This window comes from Podarcis cretensis (assembly GCF_951804945.1).
Source record: "Podarcis cretensis genome assembly, chromosome: 7".
Taxonomy (NCBI): domain Eukaryota; kingdom Metazoa; phylum Chordata; class Lepidosauria; order Squamata; family Lacertidae; genus Podarcis; species Podarcis cretensis.
The window spans coordinates 18,640,514-18,661,271 of NC_137176.1; the positions used below are offsets into that span (position 1 = coordinate 18,640,514).

Consider the following 20,758-nt stretch of genomic DNA (forward strand, 5'->3'; position numbering starts at 1 on the left):
CAACAACATTATTTCATTACTGATCTCTTATTGTGGAGTGAACTATGGAGCATAGGTTCCAACTGTAGCAAGATGGATGATGAAGAAGAATGCCTGGCTCCCAAAATAGCATACAGTGCCTCTAGCCCCATGTTGTAGAAAGGAATATGTTGTGAAGAATGGTGAGCAACTTAATGGAATAGGGGGGGGGGACCCAGCAGGTAGGATTTATTTAACAAAGGAGGTGAGGGGCAGGAAAGGCTGTGGAACAACAGGAACAATTCAGATACATCTGGTGGGTCTGGAGACACCACACAATGTTTTAGGATCCTGGGATTGTTTCTCGCCATCCAACTTTTTACAGTTTCAACCAATAGTTCCCACCCATAACAAGGGGATTCTGGCAGGAAAAGTGGAGTTATTTTAAAATATTAGCCAAAAAAAAAAAAGTTTATATTTTAAAAATATTGTTTGTAGGGCATTAAGTATTTAAATAAAAGATAGTGGATGGGAAACACTAGTAAATAAATAAATAAATAAATAAATACACTGACGGAGAGAAGCCTGAGATCAAACAGAGATGCTTCTCACAAAGCCACCTAGACTATCTGTGGCAGAGTAGAAACTGCACCCCACCCCAAAACTGAACTGAGCATGCTGCTCACTGGTTCATTGGATAGGGGATCATTCTTTATACCAGGCATAGGCAAACTCGGCCCTCCCAAGCTAACAGGACCAGTGGTCAGGGATGATGGGAGTTGTAGTCCCAAAACATCTGGAAGGCCGAGTTTGCCTATACCTGCTTTATACCAGTGGTTTGTATGGCTGAATCCACACACACATTAATCCCAACCTCATTAAGTGCTTGCAAGACTCATCAATTTCAATCTGAAACTGATGGCACATTTTATTTGCATTTCTCCCTTTGACTCCAACCACAAAACTGTAGTTCGTTGGCATCTCCATGTAAAATGATCAGGTGGCAGGTGATGTGAAAATAACTCTATTCAAGAGCCTTGAGAGCCACTACCAATCATAGTAGACCCTACTGGGCTTGTTGGACAAATAGTCGGAGCAACTTTCTTTGGTCCCTTTGCAACTTCAGCTGGATTGTGGATACACACCAGTCATTCTACATATTTCCCCACAATCTCACTGTCCTGTTGTCATGTCACTGCCGTGCCCCAGTATGGCAGATGGACAGTGCATTCATATGGCATTTTCCAATGAAGTTCTGCAACTGTGCTTAAGAACAGTTGCAGTAAAAACTATGCACAAAGCATGTTCCACACAAGATGGTAGGGGGTGGATGGGAAATAACTATACTTCAGGTCCCAACTTCTCTCAATAATTTTCTTTAAAAAGAAAAAAAGAGTTCCTAAAGGAAAAAAAATGTGCACGAATTTAATACATATGAAATATGTTCATTAAGAATATGTGTGCCTTATGCAATGATAATATTGTATAGTATGTGGAATGTAGAATATCTGTGCTTTATAATGTCTAAAAGTTTAAGCTACGAGCCAGGAAGTACTGTTTAAATAGCACAACAAACTCATGAGGTTATCTTGGGATGTATGCACACCATACATGTAAAACACCTTTCCCTTCCCTCACACCAAAAATCCTGTACTTTATTAAGGATGCCGGGAACGATAGCTCAATGAGGGATAAACTACAGTTCCCAGAATTCTTTGGGTGTTCGTGTGTTTGATGTGCTTTAAACGAGCATCTTTTGCCTCAAACCCTTCCTTACTTGTTTTAGAGTTCCTTACTTGTTTTAGGTATGTTTTAGAGGACAGCTGTAAAAATGACTAAAGTACCGTAATAAGTGAAACATTCTGAAGACCTGATAAGCACTACATAAATGTTATATATTAGCATTTTCGGTTCCATGCAAATAGTTAATGGTTTTAACCAACTTTGGAAATCCCCACAGATAAAATGCCATTACTTATGTTGCATGAGCTATATTTGCACTGACTTTACCAAACATTTTCTTTTGTTGTATGGCACACTCCAATGTTTTCTAACAAAAACTGAGTTTTAAAGGCAGCAGAAAGGTGACTATGCCATAGGCACTCTCACGTTTAGGCAAACTTTAAAACATTTTGCCACTTCTCTAATCCACAAATCTCTAAGCTCTTAGTTCAAACCAGAATGGGATGGACACATCTCTGGATTTGCCATTGTTGCAGCCACAATTCAGCTGGCTGCCCGGCAGCAGCCTCAGATGTGAACATCTGATGACTTTTACTTAAAAAGATTGTTAATCTTCCAGGACATGCCGGTTTCACCTGCCTGGCCCCCTTCTCAAATAAAACATCTCGACTGTCAGCAGAGTTCTCTCTCTTAACACGCCACCGTGCTTGCTTTGTTCTATCTCTTCCCGACCTTTTAATCAAAATGACTATTCATGTCACACTTTATTAGTGCTGACAACTATAGATTTCATTTCCCGACCGCATCAGAAGCAATTTCCACCCTCTACCTCCAATGCAATTCAGCTGCTAATCTTGCAAGGGGAACATTAGGGGAGACGCTGTATGTTTAAACCTAAAATTCATATCTACTTCTAGATGCCTTGAATATAACTCATATATTCTTCATTTGCAACCCAGAACACTGAACAAACAGCCAACCTTGACATGCATTTGAATCCCCTCTGCCTGCCTCTGTTGCAAGACTTTGAAACCATGAGATCTTTATTGGGCTAGTGATGCTGTCTAATCAACATTTGAAAAAATAAGGTGTCTCTTACATGTCATATTCATGTGCCTGTACACAGACATATATATCCATGTATCAAATCAGTTCCATGGGATTACTAAGATTGCCAGTGTCATCAAATATCTCCTGTAAGAGTTTGCACTTTTGCAGGTACAGGTAAGAAACAAAACAAAATCACCATACATTCTCCAGAGACAATAGTTCTATTCTGGGATGCTTTCTCTCTAAACTAAACCCCTGTATTCCTCCCCCTTTTTTCCCTTCCTGACACAACAAGCTGAGCTGCTGCAGTGCAGAATGTCAGTTTACTCATTTAGAACTTTCAATGCAGAAAATTCAGAGTGATGCAGTCAACCAGATAACGCAGCACTTACCTTAATTGAAAACCCTCGCTTTTGACAAAGCTAACAGGAGGAAGCACTGGCTCAAAATCAGCAGTTATTTGGAGGACAATCTTTAAGTTTTCAATCAGCACCCTCCAGGTAGAGATGCATCCTAGGCTGTCTTTTGCTGTTGACGTTGAACTCCTCACTGTCTAGAAAAAGGAGAGAGAAGGAGAGATAAGCTGGAATCCTCGGGAGGGAGCCGAGTAAGTGAAAGAGTACAAAAGCTCCATTGCTTAAAAGGGGGGTGTTTGACAAAACGTGCTCAGGTCTGAAAGATCTTGTGGCAGCTACGATAGGTTTCTGTCATCTCCCTCGAGCCGTGGGATGATCGTTGACCTGATTAACACACAGCACACTCCTTACATGTGGAGAAAGCACCGGGAGGATAGTTGGGTCGCCGGGGAGTCGCGAAAGGCACCGAGGCCACTTGGGAATGTCATCTCTTCCAGATTAATAGATCTGCTGTTGCAGCTGAGGTTGTAATTTGCAAGGTGGGCTCTGCACTGTGCAAAACCCTCTAACGATTTCAAAAAGCAAAACACATTCCTGCAACGCTGCCTTTTCCAAGGTGCATCAGCGTTCCGAACAGGTTATAGCTGATTAATTGAGCCAACGGATGGAGCCTATTTCATTATGGGATGCTCACAGTATGCAACGCTGAGGGGACTTCACATGCTCTCCTATATAAGCACAGAGACGGACACTCAGGTTCCAGCCGAACAGAAATGAAAGTGATTCCGGTGGGCAAATCTCCCAGATGGCAATTAACTATTGTTGGGTGGGAGGGAGGCAGGTTCCGCCTGGCACATTTGTCAGCGGGAGTAAGCCATTAAGCATGCAAAGTTATTTTTCCAGAAGAGAAATGCTCCTTTCAAAAAACAGGGTTATCAGGTTGGCAGAGAGCAACAGGAATGAGCAGTCAAATTCACTGAAATGCTGCAAAACAAGTCCCACCACCACCAAAACCCCTCCTGCAGTTGGCACTTGAGCGATCATTTTTTTAAAATGGGGAGGGTGTCAATGAACCAGCTAAATAATAAGTATTTAAAACATAAGTTAATTAGATTATTTATTTGTACTAGGGATGAGAGAGGATTTCATTTCATTCCACAATCTGGAGTGAATTTTCCAGTCTGATTTCAACAGATTGTGCTGATATTGGAACACAGACGTGTGGACTAGGTTGCATGTCTGGCCAGAGCATGGTTTGTTCCAACTTACATTTCCACAAGTTTCTTTTTTTCCTTTAAACGTCTGTTTCTAGCTGCCACAGCCACAAAGTACTATGCTAGTTGCCACACTTGTGGGGGGTGGGGATTAAGTAACTTTCAAGTAAACTATGCAGCACAAAATTAAACTATGGAGTTTGCTCCAACAGGAGGCAGTAATGGTCACCAACTTGGGTGGCTTTAAAAGAGGATTGGACAAAATAGGGGGAAATAGAGTGTTTCAGATACAGTTAATATTGTAGGAAGACTCCTAGTTTGCAGAGTACATGCAATGGATTTGGTGGATACCTTCAGTGGTGACCCTGGAATTCGGTACGGTGAGCTAACTCACCTTTGGTGGCAATTTTTTGGGTACCATTAAAGGGCACCAAAAATGTCAGTTGTTTATAGAAAATGCAGGTTTGACTTTTAAACCATAACTGTTTCATCCAAATTTCATCTACTGAAAAATCAGCAAGAAAGTACTGACAATGAATGAAGGTGTGAGGCAGCCAAAGTGAAACATTTTGAATGTTACCATAAACCACACTTTGATCTTTAGATGAAGGGTGGTGAAGAAGAAGAAGAAGAAGAAGAAGAAGAAGAAGAAGTCCTGCCTGATTAACATTCTATGGCTTTTTAAATATGTATGATGCATGACTCATGCTAGCTGCATGCATGATGCACAGCCCTATCTATGTGGCGATAGACACACATAGGACTCTTCTGCACAAGGATAAATCTTTCTTCTTCTTCTTCTTCTTCTTCTTCTTCTACTACTACTACTATTATTACTACTCCCATTCATTTGAGGATCACAGGACTATTCACAACATAAAAATACAGTAGTCTCCCTAGGAAGAGCATTCCACAAACAAGGAATTCCCCACACATCTTTCAACACATGAGTGGATTGTCAGTTCTGGTAGAATCACATTACTGAGAATTTTATCTGATCAAATTTCAACCTCAAGGTGACTTTTAGCCATTGCCACAGCACAGTACATTGCCACTGGTCCCATCATCTCCTGGCAAATGGACAGGGATGAAATGGAGGCAGTGAGAGATTTTACTTTCTTGGGCTCCATGATCACCGCAGATGGTGACAGCAGTCATGAGATTAAAAGACGCCTGCTTCTTGGGAGAAAAGAAATGACAAACCTAGACAGCATCTTAAAAAGCAGAGACATCACCTAGCTGACAAAGGTCCGTATAGTTCAAGCTATGGTTTTCCCAGTAGTGATGTATGGAAGTGAGAGCTGAACCATAAAGAAGGCTGATTGCTGAAGAACTGATGCTTTTGAATTATGGTGCTGGAGGAAACTTTTGAGAGTCCCATGGACTGCAAGAAGATCAAACCTATTAATTCTGAAGGAAATCAGCCTTGAGTGCTCACTGGAAGGACAGATCATGAAGCTGAGGCTCCAATACTTTGGCCACCTCATGAGAAGAGAAGACTCCCTGGAAAAGACCCTGATGTTGGGAAAGATGGAGGGCACAAGGAGAAGGGGATGACAGAGGACGAGCTGGTTGGACAGTGTTCTCGAAGCTACTAACATGAGTTTGACCAAACTGCGGAGGCAGTGGAAGGCAGGAGTGCCTGGCGTGCTCTGGCCCATGGGGTCATGAACAGTCAGACACAACTAAACAACGAAAGAACAACAACAACACAACACAGAGATGTAGGGTAGATATCCTGATTCAGGCAACATGGAAATCCAGCACCACAAAATTTGGGGTGGACTCAGTGGGTAATGGGAATTGCTGCATGCTGACTCTTAAGGGCAGGTTGGGGACAGGAGATATAATTACCTTCCCTAAATTGTAGGCAGACTTTAAACTTTTAAATTTAATGCTTTAGAGTAGGTGGAGGAATTGCAGCCTTCAAGTCACTGACTATCAAGTTGCCTATCCATCCTATTGCCAGTGAAGCTTCTAGGGTTGCCAATTTACCGGTGAGAAGTATAGCTTGGCTTAAAAAAAGAAAAAAAAATTCATTTTGTTTTGGGACCAGTTGCCATTAAAAAGTCCCCTATGTTTGTTTTACTTAGCCATTTTTTACACCACCTCTCTATGCAATAAAAGGCCTCTCAATAAGTTTACATAAAAGACTATGGAACAATTGAAAAGATAAAATACAATTCACTATAGCAGTGTAAAAAAATTCACCAAATGAACAATAAGTAGCAGTAACAGTTACGGTAAATTAACAGAATTATGCAAATTATGTGCAAAATAAAGAAGAGATCCTGATTGTAACAACAACAACAATTAGAGCATATGCATAAAATAGGCAAGAAACAAATTCTAGAGCATAAACAATAACAGCATTGTCATACATATAAATGATTGGCGAACCGTTGACTTTTGAGCCAGAATTGACCCACCAAGTCTTTTAAGTGTCTGCCAGCCTCCATACCATTTTTTTCTTAGTGACACTGGTGGTGGTGTTGTTCTGAGTGATGGGTGACAGGGAATGAATTCCTTCTGCACAGACTCTGCACAGGGTCAGATTGCTTAGATGTGACCAAATGGGTCTTCTTCTGAGCAACGTTAGTGGCTATTAGGTGAGCCTAAAACTTTTCTGAAAGCTACAGCCTGTTACAGTACAGGGGGATCCCTGTACAGCGCAGAACTGCTTGTTCAGTCCAGAAGTGCTTTGTAGCCCCCTGCTTTAGTACAAGTTCTGGGCACTGCAGAGAATCCATAAAAATAACACTAATATGAAGAAGGCTCCATTTGGTTAAGGTTGCATGTGATTGTGTGCTATGTATGACATTGCTATTATGGGAGGTTGGAAAAGGCAGAAGATTGAGAAAACAACTGCAGCTCTGCCCACTCTGGGATTTGTCCACACCCACCACTGACATGTGACTCCCAACAGGTTTCTGCTGAGGCAGTGTGGTTCTTGGGCCAAAAAAAAGGTAATTGAGGTCCCAGTCACAGTGCCACCCACCCCATAAGAGACCAGAGTGAGGTTTGATAGAGCAAACTCAGACACACAATGATTTGGATTAAAAATGGCTACAACTTGATTACAGGTGTAGGTGGAATTTTGGCTTAGGCATTGGGTGTATATCTGTTCCAGCCTCCTGGCAGAGAACTGAAACATTTTCACAGTCATGCCAAGGATCACGGCTTCCCCAAGCCCCTGATCTACTGAGGTGGCTGTCCAAAGACTGCTGCTAGAAGCTCTATAGCCCATCTGCCTCACACTTAGTTTCTGCACAGAGACTTCCACTGAGACCCTTCTAAGAGAGTACCCTGATTATGCTGCTGGTTCAGTCTTTGGGTGATGCACCACTTCACCCAAAGACTGAAAACTAGGATGCCTTAACGGCCCAAAGTTGTGATGTTTTGCTATGAGGAAGGCAAAAACCTCAGACCAGCCAATTTATCTACAGGCAAATTCCTTTCTGGCAAGTCCCACTGGGATTAGAAGCTTTGGATAAAGTGGACCTCCAGCTCAGCTGGCTGATTCCTGGCTCATACAGGCTCATTTGGCATTAATTCCAAATTCCAGTTCAGTGGAAGATACACTGGTGTACGTTACTCATTTTAACTCAGCTGGGGCTCAGCCAAAGCTGGCGTAAGACCCAAAAATAGGGGGTGGCAGAGGCAGGACCAGAGAGGGTGGCTTTAGGCTGGACCATATGCCCATTTATCTTGGTCACATGACATGGCAACCGGCCAAATATTACTATTTTGAAGGCTTGCTTTCATTCTTCCAAGGCTGACAAAACAACAGCCCCACTGCTGAATGGAGTATGGATCTGGTATATTTTGGTGTTTGCTTAACTTACAGCAGTTTCCTTTATATAGCTGCTTATTCATAGGGATGCTCCTGAATTAAGTTGATGACATTAACATTTGCTTCAGTCTTTCTTATGTTTTGTGACTGTCCCCCCCCCCAATGCAACCCTTCCTCCAAGTTAAAAACAAACATGACCCCCCCACCAAAACACAACAACCAAGCAAAACACTCCCACTGTGTTCGAGATTCCTTTACTATGGATGACTAAGTCAAGAAATAAGCCTGACAAAATGAGTTACTGAAATGAACTACTGGGAATGTAATTGAAGACTTACAGTGTGATTACAGCCGCCCCCCCCCCCAAAAAAAAGGTATTTGTAAATCAGAATGTTTATGACAAATACGTTTCTGGTTATTGAGAAGGCTACAAATACTCCAAGTAAATAAAAGAAGAGATTGGACTGATATGTTTAAAAATATTATTAGATTTTCAGCCCTGTCCTGATACTGTCCCTACCCATTCTTCCTGTTACCTGGTTTCTACTATTGCTGCACCACACATTTGTGAAGTTCAGCTGTCAGTGTGAAAAGTGACATTTGAAAGGGTGCAAAAAGGTCCATCAAAAAAAGTCCTACCTTCCTCTCTTTCAAGATCCTTTTCACACCTTTTTTTTTTTTTTTTGCCATGCCTCACCTCACCTGCTGCTGCTTCAGCACCATTTTTGACTTGAAAGGACATTGACTATATTCTTATTTTCAGCTCTATTGTTGTGAGCTGAAATGCATGCTAATGCACATTAAAGGTCTCTTCCTTAAATAAGCAAACAAGACACCTTGCTGTGTGATGATTTTTTTTAAGTTTGATGTTCATGAGCAACTCTGGGACAAAAAGATGTTCGATAAGTCTATTGCTATACTCGAATGAGAATTAAGGGTTACATGGAATGTTAGTCCCTACTCCGAGTTGACCCACTGAAATTATGAATTTGCACATTTAACTTAGGTCCACTAAATTCAAGCGTTTTCCTCTGAGCAAATTCAGCATGCTGATGTAATAATTAATGCAGTGCAGGTCTTCCAATGACTTGTGATGGCCCACATTAATCAGGAGATCATGTTCTACAACATATGTCAATACAGATAACCTTTGTTTAATTCCTAAAGGGCTTCCCTTCTTTTTCTGAAGCACTTTAGTTCTCTTGGGAATTCAGAGTACTTTCCAATGCCTTATCCCGATGTGTCTGAAGGGCACAACACCAGTGCTGAAAGGTTTCTCCTGATGCTTCTGCATAACGTTTAGGCACTGGTTTTAATGTACAAAGTCTTAAATAATTTAAGCATGCATGCAACATGGCTCTTGTCAAGAGAACCAGCACTTGCTCCATCTCCAACTCAAGTGCATGTACTACATCACATGTGAAATAACCCTTTAGGTCTTACTTGCCCAGATAGTCTCAAGGTCAGGACTTGGGAATGCGTGGTCCTCTAGAAGCTACAGGACAGCATCAGAACCTAAGCAGAGCCTGATGAATCAGGGGAGTGGCCCATCTAGGTCCAGCATCCTGTTCACAAATATGTGCACTTTATCTTGGTAAACTGAATCAACCAACTTGCTGCTCATTGATCATTTGGCAGGGTTAACCAAGGTTAAGGATCGCCCTATGGCTTACAACAAATCAGGGCGTTGGAGGTAACCACAGTTTTGGGAGTGCTATTGCCTATCAGCCCCTGTCTGGGTATCCAGACAGAAGCACCTCCCCGTGGATCCCTTTAAAGGGATACCCTTATTCCTTGGAGCGGGAGGTGGACCCAATACCACCACCCCTGTCCAACTAGACTGATCAAATGCCTTATCCACCATGAAGTTGTAACAATTGATGTGAGGGATGGGAAAACCCCCAGACAGCTCCAATTCACCTGAAAGCAAATTCCTCCCTGGCCCTGAATATGGCAACCAAAGACTTCCATAGCAAGGTTTTACACAGGGCCTGCCTGCTTATCCTCCGGCAGTCCTTAGAACATAAAAGGTAGCTGTTATGTATTCAGCGGTCTGTGTTTACCTGAGCTTGAGTCTGGACTAAGGATTCTGAGCCCCTGTGTTCTGATTCGATAAATGGTATCCAATCACAGAACCTTTCAGGATTTGGGCCTCTGCCATTGGCCCTTAAACTCTGAGTCATGATTCGTAGCTTGGAAGTTTAGACAACCAATCACACAGAAAGTGGGAGTGGCCCAGGCCTTCAGAAATGTATATAAGCAGTTGCTTTGCCCCTGCTGTTATCACTGTGTCTTGTTGTTATCACATGTTGTTATCACTGTGTCTTGCCTTGTGTGAACCCACCTACCCACCTACACTTCAGTAGCAAAGGCTGAGATCTGGGTGCACCTGGTTTTTATAACCAGGGAGCAGACCAGAAGGAAAATATTTTCCCTCTGGTCCACTCCCCAAACTGCACCCCCTATCTCACCCACAATTGGCTACAATTGTGGACAATTCCCAGCAGGCAGCACAGCCTGTGGAGGAGAAAAAGTGGTGCCTCCCCTATCTGCACCAAAGCCAGATGACTGCCTTGAATCGTGGCCATGCCAGACCCCAACCACAGCTCCCCTCCAGCTGGTGGTAAGCAGACCTTGGCAAAGGCTGGAGGAGAAAATGCCAATCTAGACCAACCAATGGCCTGACTCAGTACAAAGGTGCTTTATATATTCCCTATGTGTGCTGCAAGTTAGTAGTTATGTTTTACTGATTATAACATTTAGTAGTTATGTTTTACTGATTCTGAAGCAGAGGCAAAGGAAGAAAGAAAAGAAAAAAAAGAGGTTAAGAGTCTTGCTTGAGGCTAAAAGGGGAGAGGTAAAGGAAAACAGGCATAATACAAGAGAGCAATGCAAGCAGATGGGACAATTATGGAGATGCCGCAGAATATAATGACGCAGCGCTGGTGAAGAATTTAACACAACCATCGTAAAACAGGTACTGTCAGCAGTGCATTACCAAAAAATTGATCCTGAAAAACATAATGCATTGATTTTGTTTAAAGTGCACTTTTGCAATGTTTTCTACATTCGTCTTTGTCCTTAAACAAAAATAATAATCTATGCAAACAAATCTGATATCAGGAAGCTTGACATTTTATTATAATGTATTCCCCCCCCCATCCTATTTTCAACTGAAGGCCTCTCAACTTAAGGTTCGATTAACTGCATGTGAAAGAAAAAAAGAATGTTTCCCTCCCCCGGCATCATTCATTGCAAAACATAATGGGGATTTCATCCCCACCCCATTTCAAGAAGTGGATTCCTACAAAAGTACTAAAGCCCTCATAGACTCTTCTCAGCCAACAGAAACATTCCGATCTACATCAGTGAGTTTTTCGGTGCGTGACAACCTCAATATCTAGCTGTGAAAAAGGAAATATCCCACCAATAAATCATCTGTACTTCTTTCGTAGAGACAGAGGGCGAGTCACAACTTGCTACCCTTTTATATAATTAAAGGCTGGTTCGTGCCAAGCACCAGCACTTATTCCCTCTGCATGACTGTGCACTCGTGCATGCAGCCCCCTGAACGGACTTTAGGTTGAGGTCCTTACACATGGGAAGCATCTTCCCAGCATGCCAGCAATCTGAAAGGGGGCAACTACAATTGTGGTTTGTGGCCGCCCCCTCATGAACAGACTCCTATTAGTGATATATTGAACCCACTCAAATCAAATTTGTGCCTCTAATTATGAAGAAGGGAGCGAGGTTGGATCCCATGTGTTTTTCACACACAAGCAGGCTTGCAATGTTTTGAAATATTCAGTTATTCAGCGCTGCTTGGAAACTGTAGGGCAGTGACATGTCACCCCAAAACAGCATTGTGCATCGTGTTCATAGTGCATCGTGAGTCCTGCTGCTCTGGCTCATATGAATGGCTGTCAGAATGCAAAAGAGGCTTCAGTAGCCTCACATGTTGGCAGAGGCCAGGCAGCAAAAAGGTGGCTATTCCAATGGGGCATATCTTCCACTCCCCACTCCTCCCAATGTGGAATTGGAATCTGATGCTGATTTGCGACCACATTGGATTCCTGGGAGAACTAATATATATATATATATATATATATATATATATATATATATATATATATATATAAAATCAGTGGGGGCAGGCAGTAGGGCTTGTTGGTTCAAATATTGGGATTGGATTCTTTTTCAGCAAGTTTTTTTTATCTTATATACATTAATGCTGTATAAAAAGATATTTGAAGTTTTGCATTTCTCTTTATAAATTCTAGTGACATTTATAAAAAAATATATTAAATAAAACAAATATTGAGCTTGGAAACACAGACATACACAATGTGGGAGGGTGATCTAAAATGAGTTGGAATGCAGCTATCAAGAAGTAAGCGCAGTTTTCACAAAGATCAAGTAAGTGGTTAAAACAAGATCTGAGTGTGTATTATGGCTGCCAACCTCACCTGCCTGGTCTCCTGAATGCTGACTGTGCAGGTGCAGAAGTGGGTCATCAGCTCCAAAAACATGTTGTGTTATCAATTATGAATGGAACAAGAGCTCCAGAGTAAGAGGGCTAACTTGTAATGAAAAAAGTGCCCAGCTCATGAACATTATGAGCCATGAAAATATAGATTGTGATATTCACCAACTTTTGTCAGCACCATTCCAGTAAAGTTTATCCACCTAGTCATGTACCTACAGATCACAATCACACTGAGAAAAGAAGTTGGTGTGGACCACAGTACCGGATTAAACCCTGTGGAGGCCCCTAGGCAGTCAAAAACTTGGGGGGAGGGGGGCCCTCATGCAAATGCTCTAGTGCAGCGGTTCTCAACCTGTGGGTTCCCAGATGTTGTTGGATTACAACTCCCATCATCCCTGAGCTTTGGACTTGCTAGCTAGGGGTGATGGGACTTGTAGTTCAGCAACATCTGGGGACCCACGGTTTGAGAAAGGCTGCTCTAGTGGGATAACATTGAACTAAGAAATCTTGATTGTAATTTTCTTTCAAGATCAAATCAGTATTATTTTGATCCATTGACACAGGGCCCCTAAAAGGCATGGGGCCTATAAGACAGTGCCTACTCTGCCTGTTTGATAATCTGGCACTGGTAGATGATCATAAAGTGATTAGGCCACCTAAATTATTCCCCCAACCTCAATGCTAGCTTTTATTTTATTTATAGCTTTTATTTAAACTGAAACAGTACTTTTTGATCTATATCTATAAGGATGTTTCCCCACCAACCAGAGATGTTGCTTCTCTATCAAAGGCTGCTCAATTTCCCCCAGTTTCTTGGCAGGAACCTCCAAATGGGCTTCAGATATTGGTTGGCCTGTCTCTGGATTTCACCTGAGGAACAGACACGGGTGTGTGGATGCTCTCTCTCTCTCACACACCCTTATCATTTTGGACAGTTTGGGCTTCCCTTCCAACTCTTCTAAATGTTTTATCAGAGCAGGAAGTCCCAAGTACACTTCAAATTCTCCTTTGGGAAAATGCTGGAGGCAGCAATGGTGCTCTCCTCTCCCTTGAAGTGAAGAGGCAACCCGCTGCATGCATCGACACATCATATTTTATAGAGGAGTGACAGTGTATTTTATGGAGGAGTGGCAATCTAGTTTGTTAAGAAAATTCCCAAACTCAGATCCACGGGAGATTCTGGGTCATTTCTCTAAGGTTGTCTATCTTAAAGTTTTTATGCCTACCACATTTTAAAACTTTAAATCCATTGTCGTATATTGTTTTAAAAGTTTGTTTTGCTATTGGGACTGTAGTTCCATTTGTGTTTCACAAGCTGGTCTCCGACCGTAATAAATTTCATGTTCATGTGAGTGGCAGTGTTAATTTGCTGCAGAGAAAGACAGAAAGACAGAAAGACAGAAAGACAGAAAGACAGAAAGACAGAAAGACAGACAGACAGACAGACAGACAGACAGAAAGAAAGAAAGAAGTCTTGTAACATCTAAGAAGACTATTGCTGCATGATTTCATTGTGTGCATGAAAAGCACACATAAATGTATTGCAAATGTCAGCCAAGAAGCGTACGTTGCTGGCGCGTGGCTCGGCAAGCCGCTGACGCCATCAGAGCATACACACCTTGACCAGAGCCAAGCGGGTCCATGCTGTGCTGCCTGCCTATCCATGTAGGGGAAAACCCAACCAACACAGCCCTTGAAGGGCGAATCTCCTGACACCCATAGAGAGGGAGCACCGAGCTGTGCTGGGATCACCTCTTGTGTGCCTCCCTTCATTTTCTGCCACCTGCGGTGGGTGGTGATCCCCACGGAAGCCGGCACCTGCGTGGGGATACCTGGTTGTACCCTCTCCAGATTTTGCGCCTGGGGTCATGGCCCCACTAGCCCCCCCTCCATGCTATTGGCAAGTGTGCAAATGCAAATGTGAATAAGCTACAGGGAACCAGGCAGAGGGCCTTCTTGGTAGTGGCACCCGCCCTGTGGAATGCCCTCCCATCAGATGTCAAAGAGATAAACTACCTGACATTTAGAAAACATTTGAAGGCAGCCCTGTTCAGGGAAGTTTTTAATGTATGACACTCTGATGTATTTTTAATCTTTGTTGGCAGCCGCCCAGAGTGGTTGGGGAAACCCAGCCAGATGGGGGGGTACAAATAATAAATTATTATTATTATTATTATTATTATTATTATTATTATTATTCCGGTCGGGTTGTTTCCCATTCTTTCTATGCCAGTCATTATAGAATGATTGCTTGGGTGCCGAAGACAATTCTGTCTTCTCGGTGGCGAAAGATGACTGTCAGTGTTATGGAGGAGGATGGTAATAGTTCATGCAAAATTTAAGCATTTTCTCAAATTATGCTTATATTAATTTTAAAACAGTTATATTCTGATTTTAAGTTATTACGGCATGGCTCAAAATACACCTGAACCACTTACCAGACCATTTAAAAAAACATGCTAACAGTTAGCGTCTGAATTGGAATCAAGCCAGAAAACTGAAACAAGTAATACTAAATAATCGAAAGCTGAACTGAACAAAGTGGGCAGGGGGATAGTTCAATTCCCTGATTGCCAGTGAGATTATTTTCAGGATTATCTAGTTTCCTGGCATAAGCATATGTAGAAATAGATTTTTAAAATCCTCTTGATAGTGTATTATTTCAGGATATTGTCATATCATTGGATCAGAAACCAATACTCCCCCCCCTTTTTTTTTTTTAAGGAAGAGTGAGGCTTTCTTCCATACTGGAAGTAGAGATGAACAAAACAGTCAATTTTGGTTTCTATGGCTGCATTCATATGTGAGGATTGTTTTGCTGGTTTTACTGGTTATAATGCCAGCACTTCTGTCCTGACATGTAACATTCCTTTGACACTGCAGTACCTGCTGCATTGTGGAACTGCAGCTTTCTGATTTGTGTATCACCATTTTGCACTAAATTTGAAATGGCGGGAAGACCACGCCAAATTTAATCATGTGGAATTGCAATGGAAAATGCCCACAATTTTCTGAATTAATTGTTTTGCAAATGATCTGTTTTTGGGAATAATCAACATGGAAATGAGTACTTGATTTCCAGATGCTGTTTCTACATAAAATGTAGAAATTATCAGGTAAGGAACCATCAGGAAAACAGAATAATGTCTGAATACAGCATATTTCTCATATTTTCCCAGTTTTGATTTCAATTCTCCACATTTCTGCACCTGTTTGCATTTCAGAAAAAAGTCCTCCAGAAAATTTATCAATTTTTTCCTACCAACTTTTCATCATATACACATTTTATACGCAATTTTGCTTTGCAAGTAATTTCCTATAATATAATGGATTTTTGTATATTTCCACCAATATGTGGCTTTTGATGCACACTTTACCAGTGTATATGCACACTCTCTGGATGAATAAGCAGTAGATCATAGCGCAGTATGCATCTCCCAAAATTTTGACCCAATGGTAGTAGAATGTCAGCTATCAATCTGAATTTCATTTCAGGCAGGACATTGCAGCAGTCCTAAGTCAGTCACTTCAAAACACAAACACACCGAACTGAGGAGGAGAAAACAGAAACAGAAGTGAATGTTGATCAGTCTACAGACTTGATCCTTAAAGACCTGCGTTCAAATCCTGTCTATGATACATATTCACTTGGGAAGTTGCTATCATTGATCCACAATCCCAAATATATAAAAGCAGGAGTAACAGTAGTTTATAATATAAATCGCAAGTGTTTGGGCTAAGCAAGCTCAACTGAGCTCCTAGTTTGGAGATAAGCATCCCAAACTGGCTGGAGTTTTCCCAGATCCCTTCATTCATTTGATTGCTTGGACGTGAATAAGTGAAGCTGTGGAATACACCTGAGTTGCTTGCATGTGATAGATATCTATATTAGTCAATCTGATTACCGCTACCTGAGCATCTCTTAATTGCAAGAATGATGTGACCAGCCGCAGCAATGGCAGAATTTTTTACAGCACTATTTGATGGTTTCCTGCTCTCTTCTACTGATAGCATGTGATGAATGCATCGAAATGGTAACTATGACAAGTCCACTTTTCTTCCCTATTCAGCAGTCATAATAGATAAAGAGATAGCGGAATGATGAATGCATGCATACCAACCACAGTGTAATGGCAACAGCAATCGGAGGCATGGAATAGGGGTGGTTTGGTAATGCAGGCTTCCAGTGCAGAAAACAGCTCTGATTATTAGAGGCTTCTGTTTTGGATCTGGGAAATGCAGTATTCTAACTCCTGGGTAAATGTAACTTATTGGTTGTTTCCAAGAGGGATAAGGCATATAAAGAGGACATTTCTTTTCTTTTCTTTTCTTTTCTTTTTTTAATAAAGCAGCAGCAGCAGCAAACTCTCAAGTGCTGTGTATGCGAATTTCATCCAAATGCAAGGAATGGGTTGCTATATAAAATCCCCCTGCCGCGGTGACGCCATTGCTGCAACAGGAAGAGTGGCTTAATTATTGATCTTTGTCATTGCTATAATCAACTCAAAATAGAACATCAACCTGTACTATTTTATATATAATAGTCTAAATATAGCTGCCATCATAGCTATTTTTAGACAGAGGACATTTATAGAAGGTGTCTGAAATGTTCTTTAGAGCAACACAGTCTGCCTCCGCTTGCCAATTCCACAGTCACCTTCTGGAATGCTCTTTGCTAGCCATGGTTTATCAAGGTATCCAACCTTCATTGTCTTGGTGTCTATTTTAAGATCCCGCATAATGCCTTGGTATTGTATTCTGTAACAATGAGGTGGAGTGGCTCCCTCCTGCCTGGAGAATCGTGCCACTCTTGGTTTTAAACAAGGACCATTTTAAAGGACAGATGGAGGCCCACATAATCCCACAAAACAGTCTGCAAACAAGTCCAATTTCCAATAGCCAACACTGCCTTCACACACTTCTTGCCCGGGGGCAGTAGCCAAAGGACCAACTGGTGTTCCTCAAGAATCAAGATTGCCTTTCAAACTACCAGTTTGCTCATCTTCACCACACAATCCAAACTCATCCTACCCTTTGGGAATTTCTGATAGTAGAGACTAAAACATCTGCTGCCTTCAAGAAACTGGAAGGTTATGAAATGGTCTTCCCATTATTCTGGTAACTTTATCGACTTTTGTCAGATGGCAAGTGGTTGATTTCAGCTTTGAGAGGTGTGCTTCATTATTATTAACTTCAGTGCTTTTTTCTGGGGGGTCACGGGGATACGCATACCCCTAAACATTTTGTGAATCTAAGTTTGGCCTCATTGAGGGGCAGTATTTCAAATGAGTAGGAAAATGAGAGTACCCCTAATATTTTTTAAGAAAAAAAGAACTGATTAATTTGATTGCTGCTGACTGTTATTCACTGCTTATACCATGCAGATTTTTATTGTTGAAATGTACAGTGGTACCTCGGATTAAGTACTTAATTCGTTCCGGAGGTCCGTTCTTAACCTGAAACTGTTCTTAACCTGAAGCACCACTTTAGCTAATGGGGCCTCCTGTTGCTGCCGCACCGCTGGAGCACGATTTCTGTTCTTATCCTGAAGCAAAGTTCTTAACCTGAAGCACTATTTCTGGGTTAGCGGAGTCTGTAACCTGAAGCGTAAGTAACCTGAAGCGTATGTAACCCGAGGTACCACTATATCACTGTTTTAATTTTCTTTTATCTTACTTTTAATGTCTCCTCCAGAGGGAGTGGGTGGGGAACCTCAGTGCCAGTGCTGTATGTGCCGCAACCCCAAGCCTCTATGTACTCCCCTCGACTCTCCAGGCCAACCATGCTCTGGTTTTCCACTGTAATTTCCTTGTGGCTTTCCTGCATCATGTCAATATCTGACAAAAGAACTGGCACACAGTTCTTTCCTGCCCTTTTCATTGGGTGAATCATGAGGGAACCAAAGTGTGTGTGCACAATGATGTTCACTGTTGTGTTATAATTGTGCCCCCTTGGTGAATTAACAGTTCACTGACACAACAGATAATGCAGTATAAAAGGAACATTAGAAACTGGGACAGAGACACTAGCTTTTTAACCAGGAAAACCAACACAATAATTCACACGTGTCTAAATGTATACTATGACTCAACAGGTAAGGGGTATGAGCAGTATAAGTCCCTAGTGTCTCTGTAAGTTCAATGTAAGCAGTAAGAAAAAAATAACCTGTGCAATAACAGACCCTCTAAGTGTCCCTATTTTCCAGGGACAACCCTGAATTTACAAAAATTTCTGATTTGCTCCCAGATTGTCCCACTTTTCCTTTCGATGTCCCTATTTTCATTAGAGAAATGCTGGAGGGTATGGTGTTATGTGCCCACTTAGCCAAGGAGATAAGTAATTATACAACCTTTAGAAGACAACTATACAACCTTCCAAGCCATCTGAAGGCAGCCATGTATAGGATTTTTTTTAAAAAAAAAGTTTAATATTTTATTATGTTTGTATATATGTTGGAAGCTGCCCAGAGTGGCTGGGGCAATCTAGTCAGATGGGTTGGGTATCATCATCATCATCATCATCATCATCATCCCTACTTTTATCAGAGAAATGTTGGAAGGTATGCAATAAGTTATTTTCTTCTCTCTCTCTCTTTCTCACACACTCACATGCCTAAAAGGTAAAGGACCCCTGGTAGTGAAGTCCAGTCATGAATGACTCTGGGGTTGCGGCGCTCATCTCACTTTACTGGCCGAGTGAGTCGACGTTTGTCCGCAGACAGTTTTTCCAGGTCATGTGGCCAGCATGACTAAGCCGCTTTTGGTGAAACCAGGGCAGTGCACGGAAATGCCATTTACCTTCCCGCTGGAGCGGTACCTATTTATCTACTTGCACTTTGACGTGCTTTCGAACTGCTAGGTTGACAGGAGCTGGGACCGAACAACGAGAGCTCACCCCATCATGCGGATTTGAACCGCCGACCTTCCGATCGGCAAGCCCAAGGCTCAGTGGTTTACATTTAGATTCCTGCATTGCAAAGGGTTGGGCTAGATGACTCTTGGGGTCCGTTCCAGCTCTACAATTCTATGGTTTTATGATCTTTCATCTAGGTAAGCAAGAGGCATTACTTGAATGCAAGGTCATGTTCCAGCCGGGCAAAAACACTTGAGGAGGATGTGAAGCAAGGCCTGTTATGGGTGTGGCCAAGGAGAGGAGGATTGTGGCTTGGGGAAGTCCCAAGGGCCAGGGAGAGAACTTTAGAAGGCTACATTTGTCCTCTAGACTTGAGGTTCCTCACCTCTGCTCTACATCTCTTGGAACTTAAAATCACCCTGGAGGCCAAAAATGGAAAGGGTGCATTTAGAGGTCTTCACGGAAGGTCATGGTATCTGTAGCCATATTGGTGTAAGTATAGCAGACAATGACATGCCATGTTAACTACCTTAGATTTGTAGTGGCCAGCAGAGGCTCTGTATAATAAAGACGTTAATAAAATGTGCCATTCACTGGTATGCAAATTCAACAAAAGCTATTCTAAAAAGGGGGTGTGAGTCACACAGTTACAGAGCTATTTTTCTATAGCTCAATACTGAACTGTCAATATACAGTGCTCACTGGTTCTTGGGCTCCAGAACCTGAAATAAAGCCCCTGCCTCAGCACATTTCGTAATTGAAGTTTGTTAAATACAATCGGAATGTTGCTGATGCCACCATTTCAAAGAATGCAAGTTTATTTCGGGCTCTCAAACATTTAAGTGTCATTCTTATCATCTGCCATATTTCCATATATTTCCCCTTTGGAATCTTCCTCAAGAATACAGTAAATAACAATGATTCTGAACACTCTTTTATGGCTTAATTAAATGTATGCCAGCAAAAAGTGGTGGACAGCAAACTGACTCATCACGGTGACATTTGCACAGGGCCCATGAGAAATCACCTGGATGCATGTATATCCGTCCCATATCATTAATGATACAAAAGACCCAAATTTACTTATTTATGATTAATACTACATATGAAATATTAATCCCTGCAAGAAAAACCAGAGCATAAATACTATATACGCCTAGCCTCATCCTGACCAGGATGAGATTTCTTTAAAACAGTTTAGAAAATAATTAAGCTGCCTTGTGATACAATAACTTGCCCCATATTCCAAGGCTGTTTCCATACAAACCTCTCAAAAACAATTTATTAAAAATGATTAAAATTATTAACTGCATAGAGCTGTAGTTTCACTCTGAATACCTTATTATCACTTTATAGCTAAGGTCAT

At 41.7% G+C, this 20,758-nt stretch overlaps 1 protein-coding gene across 4 annotated transcripts in view; it reads right to left on the bottom strand.

Moving 5' to 3' along the window:
- CDH12 (cadherin 12) overlaps nt 1–20,758 on the bottom strand; it is a 678,501-nt gene that overhangs the window by 272,818 nt on the left and 384,925 nt on the right. For 2 of the 4 annotated variants that reach the window (XM_079984946.1, XM_079984947.1), the window contains one exon: nt 3,084–3,244. The gene's annotated coding sequence lies outside the window, so the exon portion shown is untranslated. Of the gene's footprint in view, nt 1–3,083; nt 3,245–3,458; nt 3,661–3,741; nt 3,819–20,758 lie in introns of those variants that run through there. The other 2 variants (XM_079984949.1, XM_079984948.1) reach the window with 2 other exon arrangements.